We start from the raw sequence: 18,556 nt of genomic DNA, 5'->3' as shown, positions 1-18,556 counted from the left end.
TTAAAATACACCATATTTAAAATAATTAAATAGAATGAACCAGCCACACGTTCATTTAAATAACGTCACTAACATCTCAAAAAGAAAACGTTTGTTAAAAAGTGAGAAAAAAACATTTTAAATACATACGGTTGTAAGAATGTCTGCACGTTAGAAATGATTAAAATTAGAACAAATAAATAAAAAAAATCCATTAAAAAATCTAAAGTCATAAATACTACAAAATGAACCATAGTGAAGATTCACGTTTATTATGCTTATTTGCCATCACTTTTATTTATTCATTGATTTGATAATTTTTTTATTCACTATTTTGCTTTTTTTACTATAGACCTCTTCAGCTGCGTCTGCACTCAACTGCACTAATCTGCACTAATGAAACTGCAGAATGAAGCAGCTGTTTATATTACACTCACTGAGACACAAACACAATGCTTGAGTGGAAATGCTTAGGAGAGCGAGAGAGAGAGAGAGAGAGAGAGAGAGAGAGAGAGAGAGAGAGAGAGAGAGAGAGAGAGAGATAGATAGAGAGAGAGAGATAGAGAGAGACAGAGAAAGAGAGAGAGAGAGAGAGAGGGAGAGAGAGAGAGGGAGATAGAGAGAGAGAGAGAGAGAGACTTTTTTTGACTTTTTAACACACTTTATTATACCATATTTGAACAATCAATACATATTAGAAAATTAAAAGGATCTTAGTAGAGGGCAATAAATAGATAGAAAAATAAGTAAAAAAATAAAACCGGAGCAAACAATTTAACCATCACCAGTTAAACACACTTTCTCCATCCTCATCAAGAGTCAGTAAGGCCCCGTTTATACACCATTTAAACTCAAACTCATGTAGGTTATCCGTCATTTGAAAAAACCTGTGCTCCACTCTTACTCTGGATTCTACCAAAGCAGTAAAGAACTGACAAAGATTTATATCCCGTCCTTCCACCATCAATCTGCATGATTTCCAAATAGCTAATTTAGCTTGTCCGATAAGGAAATTAGCTACAGTGCACTGCTGTCTGTGTGCTTTTGAATACCTGCATCCAAAAATAAATAGTGTCTTGTTAAAACCAAAACCTAAATCCCCAATTAACTTTTGGAGCAATGTAAATAATGGATCCAGTCTAAAACACTCAGTAAACACATGAAAAACAGATTCTGGTAAAGCACAGAAAGCACAAGATGACAGCACATCCAGGTTAAATTTGGCAACATGAGCATTAGTGGGTAACACACAATGTAATATCCTCCACTGCAAATCCCCAGATCGTTTTGGGAGGGGATTCTTATAGAAAAGCCTCCAGGAAGGAAAAAGATCGTCCGAGACTTTTAAAAAATCTCTCCATTTTGTGTCAGCTCTATCCTTAATCGACTCAAAATAGTCTACTTTAATGCATGCTTGGTAGAGATCTTTCTTTCCAGCCACCTGAAAATCAAGCTCTTTCAGCTTATTTAAATTCAGCAGCTTTCCTACCCGCTCATCTTCCGAACAAACCTTGGGGGACACGAATATCCTAGGAAAAGAAACTTTGGAAGGACCTCCAGACAGAAAACAGTTTATAAACACAAGAAGTGTGTTTGGAAAAGCTGCTTTCAGCCTGCCTATAATCTGTTCTGTTATCCTAACTGATCTGAAGCCAGTCTGATTACAGATATCCGCCATTGACTTCCATGTTTTAGTAGGAATATCAATCAGATTAACAACTTTGTTCAGTCCTTTTGCCAAAAATCTTTTTACAATGGTATTGGATTTGCAAATATCCTCACTTAGAAGTAGGTTATAAAACAAAGGTTCATCAAGCCCAAAGTGATACTTCTCATGCCTGATCAGCTTGAAAACTGTCCACGAGTTTAACACAGCAGCGTAGTAAATAACATCACTTGTAGATTTTCCCTCATAAGATGACATTAGAAAGAGTTGTCTATCAAGACAGAGCCCCCCAAAAGTTCTGAGTAATGCTAAACCAAACACCACCCATGGCTTGAAATGAACAGGATATAGCAAGTTCTGCGCAGTCTTCAGTCTCATGGCTTTTACTTTGGCTATTAAATTTATCAACCCTTGCCCCCCTTCATTCACTGGCAAATAGAGAGTTGCGGGAGGAAGCCAGTGGAAACCACCCCAAAAAAAATCAACAAAAGTTTCCTGTAAATGTTGCAATAAAGCTTTTGGTGGGTCAAGCACATTTAAACGATGCCACATCATAGAAGCTGCTAAGTTGTTAACAACAATCACTCTTCCCCGGTAAGACAATTTAGGTAGAAGCCATCTCCACCTCTGTAATCGGCCAGAAGAGAGAGAGAGAGAGAGGGAGAGAGACAGAGAGACAGAGAGAGAGAGAGAGAGAGAGAGAGAGAGAGAGAGAGAGAGAGAGAGAGAGAGAGAGAGAGATAGATAGAGAGAGATAGAGAGAGACAGAGAAAGAGAGAGAGAGAGAGAGAGGGAGAGAGAGAGAGGGAGATAGAGAGAGAGAGAGAGAGGGAGAGAGACAGAGAGACAGAGAGAGAGAGAGAGAGAGAGAGAGAGAGAGGGAGGGAGAGAAAGAGAGAGAGACAGAGAGAGAGAGATAGATAGAGATAGAGAGAGACAGAGAGAGACAGAGAGAGAGAGAGAGAGAGAGAGGGAGAGAGACAGAGAGAGAGAGAGAGAGAGAGGGAGAGAGAGAGAGGGAGATAGAGAGAGAGAGAGAGAGGGAGAGAGACAGAGAGAGAGAGAGAGAGAGAGAGGGAGGGAGAGAAAGAGAGAGAGAGAGAGAGGGAGAGAGACAGAGAGAGAGAGACGCTTGAGGAAAGTGCGTCTTTCAGGATTTTCCCTTGAATCAATACTGAATGATGTTCAGCTCACAGCAGCTTTACTTTGGCACGGTAGAGAAATGAAAAGACATTTAAACTGTAGTTCACAGGTTTCTTCAGGTAAATAATGTTGAAATCATGTGAGCTGAGAGATGTTTGTAATGGCAGCACAGAGCAGATTGAAAGCCTCAAATGTGTTTTTTTATTAAATGTCTATTCCCTCTGGTTGCGGCCGCTCCACCTCACTCCATCACTGGATAAAACAGCCTTTCTCTCTAATGCCTTCATTTTACCTTCAGTTTTTCAAGGTTAAATCTTTTATTTAATAGACATTATTTGCTGTTTTGTGTTTACATTTCAAATAATGAAACCATCCTTCAAACACTGCACCTGTATATCAATGTTTATAGTTTTACATTTATTGTGTTTTTGTTTAAATATAGACAAATCGATTATTTCCTCCTCGTTTTTAAAGCGTCCTGATGAAATTTAAATTTAATAAGAAGACATTAAGTCACCTCGGTCTCGTTCTCATTCAGCCACGTTTAACTCTTTTCCATGCTGTCATCGATACGTCTTATTCTCGTATCTCACACACAAGAGAGCATGTCAGTTCAATCCTGCAGTCAGAGAATGGAGAGAATCCCCAGTTGTCTTTTATGTATCAGAATGCTTTATTAAGTTTTCTCTTAAGAGGATACACAGAGGGAACTAGTGTTGCTTACAAGACTATCAAAATATTTGACAAGGAAGGGTGACATGCAAAAATGAGTGCACAATGTTTGTTATATTTGATACAAGAATGACATCTGAGCGCTTTCTGATTTAGGTGCGACTAAACAAGAATATGTCTAAATATAAGCCACAAAACATGTGTATTGAAAATAAATGTTATTAATATATAGAAGGAATACAAAAAAATACATCGATGTAATTTACTGAATCCACAATAAATATGATGATTCACATATCACAGGTGGTTTAGTACAGTACATATGTAATACCTCGGAAGAAAGTGAAAAGAGTCTTCTGGCAATGAGAAAATCCCTCCTGTACACATTCATATGTTTATACAAAACTCACTTTGCATACAGAAATCTGACATACTGTATGGACACATAGAATCAGGATATAAGCAAACAAGAGGTTGAGAACATCATTTTCCACGTATACAGCATCTGTACTCCTGACAGGAATTCAAGTTGTTCACAGAAACATACGTGTTATATACCGTATCCAATACATAACACATTATTAACGGCAGATTTTGGAGCATTTTGAAATGGAAGCGTGATTTTTACATAAACTAAACAACTGTAGTATATACTGTATGTATATATCATGAAGGTTTTTTGACGTATCCCATTTTGAAATGGGCATTTTCACTCTTACATTAACCTAAAAACTCCAAAAGCATTTCGACTTGTCAATGTTATGACGGAATATCTCATCTGGATCTACACGAAGTCTATCTAACGTAACATTTGAGAAATCGTGAGATCTCGTTCGGCTACAAATTGGGCTCAATACGACACAGTGTGCAGAAAATAAAGCAGAAACGTGGTTCAATATGCAGCATGTGACAGTGTTTTTATACAAACAGTCTTCAGCACTTTCATCCAGTGATTCCTGCGAGCGTCTGCATATTGCTTTATCAAAAGACTGTGTTCTGTTTACAAAATACCATACATTGTAGGATTATTAGATACATTTTGTCCATTCGTGGTACAAAGCTACACACAGAAAAATAGGGGTACTGTTTCTGTACTCAAAGGAACATTTGGTACAAAAGTACCCTGTAAGGTACAGAAAATGGTCCTTAAGGTTGTTGACCATTGTTCAATTTTAAAGGTACAAAATAATTGCTCACATGAAAGGGTACATTCACGAGTTCGCCCTCGCCGATAAACAGCTACTTTTTGGGATAGACGGTAAAGCATGGGAATGCAGGTTATGCGTATTTGGCGTGTTGTACAGGGAGTGGGCTACGAGCCCGCCGGATCTATCCGAACCCGGAGCACTCTACCCTGCTCAGAGCAAGTGCTCCGGGCTCGGAACCGGCTCGAGCCCAGAACACATCGAAAGTGTCAGTGCCGTTCAGTGTGGTGTCATTGATCAGAGTAAAATTGTAGTCATCAAAGATGTCGGTGCCGTTTGGGATGGGCCAGCGAATGCACTTATGACGCAGATTTCCCATGAACAGCTGCAGGCCGACGAGAGCGAAAACAGCCAGCGCAAAGACGGTCAGAATCATCACATTCACCATCTTCTTGACCGACTGGATCAGAGCCCCGACAATGGTTTTCAAACCTGAGAACACACATATCTATGTACGTAAAAGAGCAGTAAAATATATTTGGACACTTATGAAGACTGATGATGGAAAACGTATCGTATAAAACACAATTAAAAAACACTTTGAACCCACCAGGAATAACGGTGATGGTTTTGAGAGCTCGGAGCACACGGAACATCCTCAGTGCTGACAAATTGCCAAGATCTACAAACTCTGTGATGTACCTAGACACAAATCACAAAACCACACAATAAATATTCATTTATGTTTACATTTACATAAAGCACTTAAGCCAGAGATTCCCAGCAAAAATCAACAGCAGAACACCACCGCCGCAGAATCGTATCTTATTATTGAAGGGTCGTGATTTAACAGCGTATATTTCTGTCAACATGTGAGGAATACTCACGCCATGCTGATGACCATGAAATCCAGCCAGTTCCACGGGTCACGCAGGAATGTAAAAGGTCCGATGCAAAAGCCTCGGGACAAAACTTCGACTGTTGCTTCAAAGGTGTATATACCAGTAAAGACATATCTACAACCATATGGATATCGACATATTACTGTGGAACAAAATAAACATCACCATAGTTTGAAATGATCAAATGAATAGGTTGTAGTTTGCGATTTCCAGGACATATAACACGGCAGATTTAAAGAATCATAAACTAAATCAAAATATGTGCACGGAAACATGTTAATATTTCATTTCAACCCTATACAGATTATTCCGTAGGCAAGATTTATTTAAATGATGTGCGTCAATACAAAATGATTGTTATAAACCTGTATACATAATGTTTGGACTCACAAACATAGTAGATCAAAATGTTTTCCAATAAATATACAAGCCCATCAAGATATGTTTTGATTATTTTAAGATACATGTGTGTTTTGTATATGTATTATTTAGAAAATAAACTATTGCTCAACCCTGTCATTTTAAAGATGTTGCTGTTCGTAAATATGTAAATAAATATGTATGCTCTGTAAATATGTGAACGTGTGCACAAGCACCGTTAAATGTACAGTATATCATTGTACATATATTGTTTTCTTGTTACTATAAATACGATGAAACAGAATTGTTATCACATTGCCCACCACTAATGTTAATGAGTTTCTCACATCGATGGGAAAACTGGTGAGACTGTGGAGGATGCTAAACCAGTGTATTCTTATTAAGAGCTTTCTGTCAAAATGGGGGACATATTAAGCAGGCATCAAGATCTCTCATGTCACGTTGACACCACAGGATGAGACAGAATGCCGGCCCATCATCACCCCTTACCCAATATAAATAGACATACAACGAAGAATTAAAACAAAGTATAGACCAGCTTATCAACTTACATAGGTAGTCTTACTATACATGCACTGAAAATAAATGATTATTACCTATGCATTTATCAGTCATTGTTTATTCACCCACACGTCCTTTACGGATACTTCACCCAAAAGTTTAAATTCTGTCATCTTTTACTCACCTTTAAGTTGTTCCAAATGCGTATAAATGTCTTTGTTCTGATGAACACAGAGAATTTGGAAGAAATTCAGATTTTTCTCCCCATTAGCTCCAAAACTTGATCATTGATCGTTGATTGTAGTTGCGATTAAATCCCGATGTGGTGAAACACGATTTTCGAATCACAAAGACTGCGATTAATTATGGGGATGCACAGTGTGATGCGACCCTGCTCGGAGCTGACCAGTACCATCTCAAAAGCATAAAAAATGCGTCCTTTTACCCAAAGTGCATCGAGACGAAAGCTTGCTCTGCGAGTGAAGAGAACTGGTTAAACCGTATTCTCTATTTCAGAGTGCTTGCCGTGTCTGTATTTGAACCATGAGCCACGGCTGAAGAGCGCGTTGCCCCACATGTCTCTATTTTAGGGGGCTTCCCGCACGTCTGCATTTGCCAGTGGCAAAATTACAGCTTTTTGCCAAGAGGGCAATAAAGAAGGATTATGAAGAGTGACAGGTTATATTTGTGTCAGATCATTTCATTGCCATTGTATAACTTGAATATTCAACTAAGTAATAACAAATGTATAAAAGAACACATTTTCTTTGTATTTACTTTGGATTTATTGGGCTTTGGATTTAGTGTTAAAGCGCAAATATAAAGCAGTCTATAGCCGACTATTTTAAAAGACAAATGAATGTAACGATTCATCAACTAAGGTCATTATGATTACTATAAAAATGGTGCGACCAAATTGTAAGTTGGCACGACCAAATGAGAACGTGGGAAAAAAAGAGTCAATTAGACATAGACTGAAGCTTTCAGACTTCATGCGTCGCTGTGCAGACCGATCAGTGTATGACATCGCAATACAGTACGGTATGTAAGGTAAGACAAAAGCTACTCAAATCCGATCTGAGCGGTCAGACTGAAACGGATTTCCAGCAATGTGTTTTAAATAGGATTTCAAACCACATATGAATGGAGCCCGAAACAGATTTGTAAAAATCGGATTTCATATGATTTTGCTGTTCACACTTGTTAAATATGATCGGTCATTGTCCGAACGTAGCTAAAAGGGTTTCAAACAAAACTGATTTCCACCTGCAACCCAGTGTCCCCTTTTGCACACATTAAGGAGAGTGCTGGGAGATCACATGATACACCGGTGAAAGAAACTTAAAACCAACACCTTCTGCGTCCAAGAACATGTGATGCACATACACACACACACACACACACACACACGCAGAAGACAAGAAACCCTCTCTAATTCAACTAAATCTCCACCCAAAAGACATCCTGAAGTGGTCCTCCATCCAAATAGCCATATCATTTACAGCATCATGCACTGCACATGCTCCCTGTGCCAATTTATCAAAGCTGAACACTCAGCGAGTAACCAGCGCGGGCGAAGAACCTTCAAACCAAATAATCCAACCATCCGTTTGTCTGTGAACAGAGGTTGCCTATTAAAAATCCATAACCAGTGTTAAACGACACAAATGAGGGAATTTTGTATTTACCGTAGCAGTCATAAAGAGTAGAATAGGAACGACATGAGAGAAAGTCCGGTATTTGAAGGTACCTCTGTATGCTCTTATGTAAGGGTTAAACAAAATATGATCTGTGTGAATCTCATGAGCGTCTAGGGACCAAACGTCTCCATCATCCTACACCTCTGAACAGGGACACATGGATTAACAGTGGAGGAATGGTGGGGTACAACTGAGCACAACTCGCATCATCAGCCCAGCGCTGAAATGAAGACAGGGTCTATATTTAACCCTGACTCCACACTGTTGGATATGGAGGGATTATTGGGTCAGATTGTAAACTGAAAATCTAAAACTAAAAGTCTTAATCTAAAACTAAAAGTCTTAAACCAAAACTAAAAGTCTAAATTTAAATGAATTTGGTATTTAGGATTGGGCATTTTGTATTTAGGATTGGGCATTTTGTATTTAGGATTGGGCATTTAATCATTTAGCCATTTAGGATAGAGGATTTGGGGATTTAGGATTGGGAATTTGAGGATTGAGGATTGGCCATTTAATCATTTAGGCATTTAGGTTTGAGGATTTAGGATTGGGCATTTGAGGATTGAGGAGTGTATGCAAATTAGGAGGCGTGGCCCGAATACTGGAGGCTGGGTTTGAAATGGCTTTTGTGCAGAGGCACTTTATGGACGCTAGAGGGAGCTCCCAGTGCTAAGGAGCACAGTGTAATGTAACCAAACAGAGCGAGTGAGTGGCTGGAGCGAGGACTGTGTGATAGCTTCAATTTAATGACAGCGTTTTATGGACGCTGTGGACATGTGTGGCCTCAAACACAGAGTCACCAGTGAAACGAGTGCTATCGGTCTGACGACGAGAAAGCAGCAGGTAAGATGCTAACATTAGCTACTAGTTATGTTAGCTGATATTGCTAACATGCGGTTTATGACATCGAAGCACCTCGAGAGCGATTCAAAAGCATAAGGATCGTGTCAGCGTCTACTCTCTAATCGCTCTCGTGGTACTTTGATGTCATATATATATATATAATTGTGTGTGTTAACTTCCGTCCAAGTGACCACGGGTCAGCTGTGGCCTAATGGTTAGAGCGTTGGGCTTGTGATCAGAAGGTTGCCGGTTCTAATCTCTGTGCCAGCAGGTCATGGCTGAAGGGCCCTTGAGCAAGGCACCTTACCCCTGATTGCTCTGCAGTAATGTGCCACTGTATAAAAAAAACTACTTGTAAGTCGCTTTGGATAAAAGCGTCTGCCAAATGAATAAATGTAAATGTAAGTGTGCTGATCTGCATCCTTTGTATTTCGTGCGGTTGTTACAATATTATCTTGTAACCATCACAGCAGTTCAGTGTTGTGCCACTCACCTGAAGGAACTAGAGGGGACTGTTGAACCGTTAAGGCCATGTTTCAGTAACTTATCTTAATACAATATACAACCCACCCACTGACTTGTCATCCTTCTTGCAGATAGAGATGTTTCACCTGGACATGGAGGACCACTTTGTGTCACAGCCAAAGCTATGGCTCATTCTGCAAAAACTGGATCAATAGACACCCCTGGACTCAAGACTTTTTCACTCACTAAGACACAAAGTCACTTAATTCTCAATATTGTAGTTTATTTTCTCCTAGTTTTTTATTATATGACCTATAATTACATGGTTTTATTTTGTTTGTTATATCTTTAAATTACTTTTCTGTTCTTCCTGTAATTGTTGTTGTGGTGCCCCATAGAAAATGAATAAATTCTTTATAATCTTATCTTGACTAGAAACTAACACTTTATCTTTTTTTGGTATAATACAAGTCGTGTAGTAAAGCAATATACAGGCATGTTACAGTAAATGAATCTCAATTAAGGACTTCCATTTTTATTAATAATGGTCTGTGTCCTTATATGCATTTTGTCAGGAAAGGACTACGAGGAGAAGGGTCATTTGTAAGTTCCGGTCTGTTAGGGGGGTTGAATTACTGTAGTTGTAGTTGTGCTGTATCTTGAACATGCCCTGGTTCTCCTTACAATAATCTTGACAATACATCCACAGTTTCACAATAAATTCGAACACCAGTGTCACGTTGCTCTGTGCTTGGTTGAGGTAGAAGGGCAAAGTCTGCTTCAGTAAACTGCCTTGGAAGCTCAATCTCTGGAATCTCAAGATGAGTGTCCACCCCTGCTGCACTTGGTCCACTCCAGTCAGTCCCATATTCTTCACTGACCTGTTGATGAGCAAAATGGCTATTTAAAAAATTAAACAGTACAAATAAAAGCCAAGAATCAGAGTGTAAATGCAAGCTTATGAGTTGCAACAATGCATTCCAGTGACAACTTAAGAATCATTCAACTACAGGAACATTCTCTAATGTAATATTTTTTCAACAGGGAAAACATTATTGTTGACATTGAAATATCTCTAATCTTGGTAACAGCGTAACCACAGCTAGTGTTGTGTTGAGGCAAAAAAAACATTTTAAAATCCAAATTTATAAAAAGAGATGTATTTATTCTTGCAAGAATAGGCCCAGTCGCCACACAGCAGTTACCCTGTGGAGTGAGTGGATGTGTAGCAGAGGTATTTGCAGGGGAGACATATTCCTGGCAGTTCGTATGCTGTGGTTGTTCCATCGCTGGACAAAGAAGTCTAGATGGGACTGTATACAAAACACGTAGCCTATTACATGATTTTAAATTTGAAGTAATATAACATGGCTTGCTTTGGTTGAATTCCAATGTAGAATGCGGCCTGTTAGACCGCTGCAAAGATAACTGGCCGTTGCCAAGAAAAATAATAGCCTTGCTATGGACGCAGTTCTGTTTAGCTGAAGCAATAGAATAGTTTTTAAATCAATAAATTTATTTTTAAATCATTATTTTGTGTCAAAGTAATGATTTATTTGGTAGCCATGTAATAAGCTTACATAACATCGGCTCTATTAGCGCTCGCCATTGTGTGACTCGCACGCGGTTCCGATCCGATCATCATATTTAACTGTTACGTTAACTTGAATTTGACAGGAAAAATACACAGTGCACTTAATATTTTTCTAACATTAACGTAACTTACCTTGAACAGCATGGTGGGCGCGTGTCGTGGTTGCGTTTAGACCGAACACTTGCGGTGTTGGTAAAATGGACAAGCCATTGGTCGAGGAAGAAGCCTCTCCACCGTTACTGGAATCCTTTTCTTTGTCCAAAACGTCCAGCGCCCATCTCAACAAAGATGCTAGCTCTGGCTTTGCCATTGTTAATATGGCAGCCAACGTGGATCGCAGAGCACGACAACTTTAACTTTGAAGAGGACGCTCTGCCACTGTGCTCCTTAGCACTGGGAGCTCCCTCTAGCGTCCATAAAGTGCCTCTGCGCAAAAGCCATTTCAAACCCAGCCTCCAGTATTCGGGCCACGCCTCCTAATTTGCATACACTCCTCAATCCTCAAATGCCCAATCCTAAATCCTCAAACCTAAATGCCTAAATGATTAAATGGCCAATCCTCAATCCTCAAATTCCCAATCCTAAATCCCCAAATCCTCTATCCTAAATGGCTAAATGATTAAATGCCCAATCCTAAATACAAAATACCCAATCCTAAATACCAAATGCCTTATCCTAAATACCAAATTCATTTAAATTTAGACTTTTAGTTTTGGTTTAAGACTTTTAGTTTTAGATTAAGACTTTTAGTTTTAGATTTTCAGTTTACAATCTGACCCAATAATCCCTCCATAGTTGGATGGGAAAAAGAGTAGAGGAGCACAGTCAGCATCTGCATGAACAACAGATCTGACACATCTCGCCGTAGAGGAGACACACTGCGTATAGCAAACACATATACAGGTATATGTGTACACTGTGCCTAAGGACATAATGGTTCATTGTCAAATCTTTATAATGGTCTCTCGCTACAAAAACAGTTGTTTAACTACGGTCATACTTTTAGAACATCATGCAACTTACAAATAAAATGAAATACTGTATGTATGAGATAATGTAGACCAAATGCAGCGAAAGACCAACATAATAACCTTAAGAAATATATGCAAACATGTGTTATTCCAAAATTAGAGCCAAACTCTAATTGTTCTTGTGAATTGTTCTACTTCTAGTAACATGTTTACAGTCATTTTTGTCAATTGGCCAAAATACCACTTTTGACATCATTCTTTTAACACGCATCTACAAAACTCTGATTAGAAATGAATAAAAAAACAGCTTTTTTAAGCACGTTTCCATTTTTATTTCATAAAATCCAACTAGAATCTGCATCAGCTTTGCAGCATCCACCAGACTTTGTCTTAAATGATCACAAAGTGATCAAAATCTCAACTTTATATCCACATTTCTAATCGCATCGAATATCCCACGACACTTGACATGACCATTAGCAGAAAGACTTCAAACCCTGAAGCACTTTTCAGGGACAAAAGCAGCTTTCCGGGTATCGCGTTAAACAGACCGACCAATGCATCATGAAGCACAGCTTTACCTTTCACGGTGAGGTCAGTTTTATTCCCAGATTTGATTTTTCCTCCAGCTTCTGTGTGCTGATGGTTCAGGCAGCTCGGGCTCCGGTGCAGCTGCTGCTGACGCACATGCGCGCTGAATGAAACCTGAGATTCTGCTGCAGGTACGAACATAGACGCGCCGCATTGAGCCCGTTGGCCCGTTACTGCTATACGTCAACGGCGCCGCCATTTTGAAGCGGGCAAAACCAGACACGCCATTTTCCTCAATACAAACCCTTTTGACTGCCGTTTGCGGTTCTCAACCGATTTCGATGCTTTACTTTGTGCTTGAAGTACAAAAACGTCTCGTCTCAAAATACAGATATGGTGGATATATGGCGTTGAGTTCAGTGGCGGGAGATCGATAGGACATCGTAGGTTTACCACAGGCACATTAAGTCAGGTAACGTTACAGTTTCAGTCACAATTTAAGATTATACTTTCATTTGTTCATTAAAAACAGCTTTATTGTATATACAAATGAGTGTGGGATATTTAATATCGCGTTAAATACGGTTCAATAGTAAAACTGCTTGCCACCTCCTTGGTAGGCCTATACACTAACGGTATTGTTTTTTATCGTAAAATATGTTGAAGATAAGCAGACATGTTGTTGATTCGTTCAATAATACAGTTTATTCAGCTTGTGAAGAAGCACTTCACTACTTTAGCATGAAGCGTGTACATCCAGCGCTAGGACACATACATGATACACACGCGGTCTCTCTTTATACACAAGTATCAACAGCCTGTAACCAAAACAGACGAATGACACGAATGACTACATTCTCAAGTCAAATGAATGTAAAGTTTAGATTTCAAATGGCCGAACAGCGAGCACCGCGGCTTTGCATTTTCAGATGAGCGTTTGGCTCAGTGACGTCATCGAGTAAGACGTCAGACGCTGTCAACGAGTCAGACGCTGTCAACAAGCCAGACGCTGTCAACGAGTTCATCGAGTCAGACGCTTTCAACGAGTTCATCGAGTCTTTCATCGAGTTCATCGAGTCTTTCATCGAGTCTTTCATCGAGTCAGACGCTTTCACATTCTTATCTGATCGAAAGATTTTATAAACTTGCTCAGTTTTCAACTCATTCGCTGACGGAAAACTACTAGTGCGTTTGACCGAAAGCTAAAATGGGGCAAAAGTTTTGCAAGTGCTTTAAAGCTGGAAACGAAGAAGGCAATGGCGATGTTTACGAGCGAAATCCACCTTCGCGATCAACCGACATCGACGGCGATCATTCTCCTCCATCCGTAGCTGCTACACATGGAGATGCGAATGGTCAACGAGATGAAGGAAAGAAAAAGAAGAAAAAGAAAAGGTTTTGGAGATCGAGAAAAGGTCGAAGAGCCGACGAAACGGATCCGAATAACGAGTGTAAGTAATAATGATAACATCTCATGACACGCTTTGACAATATGTAAAGTCGTTTTGACAGTTAATGTCAGTGAATTATTTTACATTTATTGAAATTTGCTCAGTAGAGCTCTGCTGTGCGGTACAAGTTTAATCATTAGATTGGACCATTAATGTTAATGTTCAGTATTGAATTAATATTATTTGATTTAAACAATCTTGTGTTTGATATTATACCCCTCTACAGATAAGAATCGGGTAACGGTAGAGCGTGTTTCTACTGATGCTGAGGTCCACCAGACTCCAGCCGTCACAGAGCCTCCAGTCCCCCCTGGGTCTGGCTCAAGTGATGGCCAGGCTCCGGTCGGGTTTATGCCCGAGCACCATGAGAGTGTGAGAATTGAGGGTGAGTTCTCAACATAACATACACACACATATGCAAGCTTTTCATACAATATCTGCACAACTGTGCCACTGTTTTAATGTCTCTGTCTTCTGGACATTGTCCTTTTCTATCTGGCTAAAGTGTGCTGAGTCTTGCTGTAATTCTTTAATCCGGTATAATAAGAACAAGTATAGAACAAGACAAATATTGTAAGTATTGTGTGTCGCCAGTAGGACAGTACTGCTAATGCCTTGTATTTCATGTCGACTACATTTATCTTTGAACAGAAATCAACTCCTGCCAGTACGAGATCGGCGAGGTGCTGGGTAAAGGCGGTTTTGGAACCGTCTATGAAGGCACCCGCGTGTGCGATGGCTTGAAGGTTTGAATGTGTTTCTTCTGTCTAGTGCTTAACCTTTTGACATTTCACTCTGTCCTTTACCAACATTTTTTTGTCTGTGTGCTACATTCACTATAATGAATGCTTGAACTGACAGACTAATCAAACATGTTTTACATTTATTACACGTTTGCTCCGTACGAAAGCTTTGCACGATAGGAATTCTCCATGCCTTTAATGATTTTTGTTTTTCAGGTGGCAGTGAAATTTGTGGACAAGACTGAGAAAGATAAATATATCAGCATTGTAAGTAGGCCGTACTGTTATTCGATTGAAAACATCTTCATTGTTTTCTATTTACGTCTGTTGACTTTGTCTGACTACTGAGGTAAATAATTGTTTGGAAAAGTACCTCTATCTAATCATAAAAATATTTGTCTTTCTACCAGCCGGGTCATCCTGAACCTCTGGTGCAGGAGCTGGCTCTTCATATCCTCATCAGTGAGGGAGACAGAGTTCCAGAGATCATTCAGCTTCTGGACTGGCAGGACCATGAGGACCGTTATGTCATGGTCCTTGAGAGCTTCTCTCCCTGCCAGGATTTGACAATGTTTCTCAAAGACGAAGGTGTTCTCGTGGAGATTTTAGCTTATGTTATCATGTACCAGGCAACCACAGCTGCCTACATGTCCTGCAAACGAGGGGTTTTTCACAGAGACATCAAGCCGGAGAACCTCCTCATTAACACGGACACGTTTGAAGTCAAACTGATTGATTTTGGGTGTGGCGATCTACTGAAAGACTCGGCCTACGATACATTTAGGGGTAAGTCATTTCACACATTTCCATATGAAACAGGTCTTTACATGAATTCTAAGATGACAGCATTCAAACAACATAAAATCTTGTATCCTTCAGGCACATTGAAATATCGCTGCCCTGAATTTGAGGAAACGGGAGAGTATCATGGGAAGCCAGCGACCATCTACTCTCTCGGTGTGGTGTTGTTCATGATGGTCTGTGGGGACTTCCCCTGCTCTAGGGATCTTGACAGCATCAACAAAAAGATCTGGTGTAAAGACGGCGTGTCTAAAGGTGAGATCTTCATCAGGCCATTTCTAAGTCTAAATTATATAAAACACATGTCCATTTTTATTGTTAAACACTTTGAATGGCACATTCAGTTAAAGCTGGTGTAAAGTGACATTCAGATGTATTCACAGTTTAAGGTTATAACAGACTCTTCTTTCTTTCCACACAGAATGCTGCAGTTTGATTCAGGCGTGTCTGCAGGCGAATCCAAAGAAACGCATACGACTGGAAAATGTCCTTAAACACAAGTGGTTTAGGCTGAAAGGTTCCAATCGCAAAAGACTGGATAAGGAGCAGCAGGCCATCAGAATTGAGGGTGAGTTTACCTGCACAGCTGTGCCACCGTCTTTAATGTCTCTATCTTCTGGACATTGTCCTTTATGCCGTGATGAAGAAGTTTACTTCGTCTTGCAGTTATTTTAAGATCAAATAACTGACAAATTTTGCACAAATAGTTTTTGACAAGGTTTTACGCATCATCCATTAAGACAGTAGTGCTAATGTCGACTACATTTATCTTTGAACAGAAATCAACTCCTGCCAGTACGAGATCGGCGAGGAGCTGGGTAAAGGCGCTTTTGGAACCGTCTATGAAGGCACCCGCGTGTGCGATGGCTTGAAGGTTTGAATGTGTTTCTTCTGTCTAGTGCTTAACCTTTTGACATTTCACTCTGTCCTTTACCAACATTTTTTTGTCTGTGTGCTACATTCACTATAATGAATGCTTCAACTGACAGACTAATCAAACATGTTTTACATTTATTACACGTTTGCTCCGTACGAAAGCTTTGCACGATAGGAATTCTCCATGCCTTTAATGAATTTTGTTTTTCAGGTGGCAGTGAAATTTGTGTACAAGACTAAGAAAGATAAATATATCAGCATTGTAAGTAGGCCGTACTGTTATTCGATTGAAAACATCTTCATTGTTTTCTATTTACGTCTGTTGACTTTGTCTGACTACTGAGGTAAATAATTGTTTGGAAAAGCACCTCTATCTAATCATTAAAATATTTGTCTTTCTACCAGCCGGGTCATCCAGAACCTCTGGTGCAGGAGCTGGCTCTTCATATCCTCATCAGTGAGGGAGACAGAGTTCCAGAGATCATTCAGCTTCTGGACTGGCAGGACCATGAGGACCGTTATGTCATGGTCCTTGAGAGCTTCTCTCCCTGCAAGGATTTGACAATGTTTCTCGAAGACGAAGTTGTTCTCGACGATGATCTAGCTAATGTTATCATGTACCAGGCAACCACAGCTGCCCAAATGTCCTGCAAACGAGGGGTTTTTCACAGAGACATCAAGCTGGAGAACCTCCTCATTAACACGGACACGTTTGAAGTCAAACTGATTGATTTTGGGTGTGGCGATCTACTGAAAGACTCGGCCTACAATACATTTAGGGGTATGTCACTTCACACATTTCCATTAGAAACAGGTCTTTACATGAATTCTAAGATGACAGCATTCAAACAACATAAAATCTTGTATCCTTCAGGCACATTTAAATATCACTGCCCTGAAATCGACAAGACGGGAAAGTATCATGGGAAGCCAGCGACCGTCTACTCTCTTGGTATGGTGTTGTTCATCATGGTCTGTGGGGACTTCCCCTGCTCTAGGGATCTTGACAGCATCAACAAAAAGATCTGGTGTAACGACGGCGTGTCTAAAGGTGAGATCTTCATCAGGCCATTTCTAATTCTAAATGATATAAAACACATGTCCATTTTTTTGTTAAACACTTTGAATGGCACATTCAGTTAAAGCTGGTGTAAAGTGACATTCAGATGTATTCACAGTTTAAGGTTATAACAGACTCTTCTTTCTTTCCACACAGAATGCTGCAGTTTGATTCAGGCGTGTCTGCAGGCGAATCCAAAGGAACGCATACGATTGGAAGATGTCCTTAAACACAAGTGGTTTCAGGTACTGCGCCTAAAATCAGATGTTTTTATTTTGAATTGTTTTCGGTTTGGTGCGGGCAGATAATTTACTTTAACTGTTATTATTTTCATTCACTGCACCCCCTGCAGACCCCGCTCGATCGAATTCCAGTTGATACTCTGTCTGACGCAGATGAGGATGAACTGCCACCCACCTCATCCAATCTAAGAGGAAGCTAGTGTACAAAGAAAGTACAGTTTAAGAATTGAGGGTGAGTTTCCTTCTGCTTCTGATACTGCTTTTGTATTTTTATTAGAGAGAAAAAATGATATTTTCAGATATTTAAAGATCATATGGAATTAGATCAAGTATAGATCAAGTTAGACAAATATTGTTTGAACCTCATCTTTGGTGCTGTATGCCCAGTCTCACTGTTGTGTTGTTGAGTTAGCAAATCAATCCTGTAGTCATTGTCATTTAATTAAAACCACTAAGCATTTTGATGTTTTAAATGCTTTTAGTTTGTACGTATATTTTAATGGTAACTGTATCATTCATTGCACGTTTCTTCACACACTATTTACTCTTTTATACACTGCAATGCTACAATTATACATTGTATATATTTGAAAGTAATTTAATGACCCAAACAAGACCACAATGAAGAACAACAGGATTTCACTAGGATGAATGAGAGCAAGGTAGAATGAAACAACTGGCAATGAAGAGTTGTATACTGATAGTAATGTCCTTGTTCATGCAGTCAGAGCGCACCAACACACAGGATATAGAAAAACAGGCTAGAACACCAGGTAAGTTACTTTAATATTAGAAATACCAGAAGAACGAAGGGGATAAACAGGATCGACCTGGAAGGCTACAAGGTCAACACACAGAGGTAACACTACAGAACAGGTAATAACTTT

The sequence above is a fragment of the Barbatula barbatula genome (genome assembly GCF_947034865.1).
Source record: "Barbatula barbatula genome assembly, chromosome: 16".
NCBI classification, from domain to species: domain Eukaryota; kingdom Metazoa; phylum Chordata; class Actinopteri; order Cypriniformes; family Nemacheilidae; genus Barbatula; species Barbatula barbatula.
Note: the sequence above shows the minus strand (reverse complement) of the source record.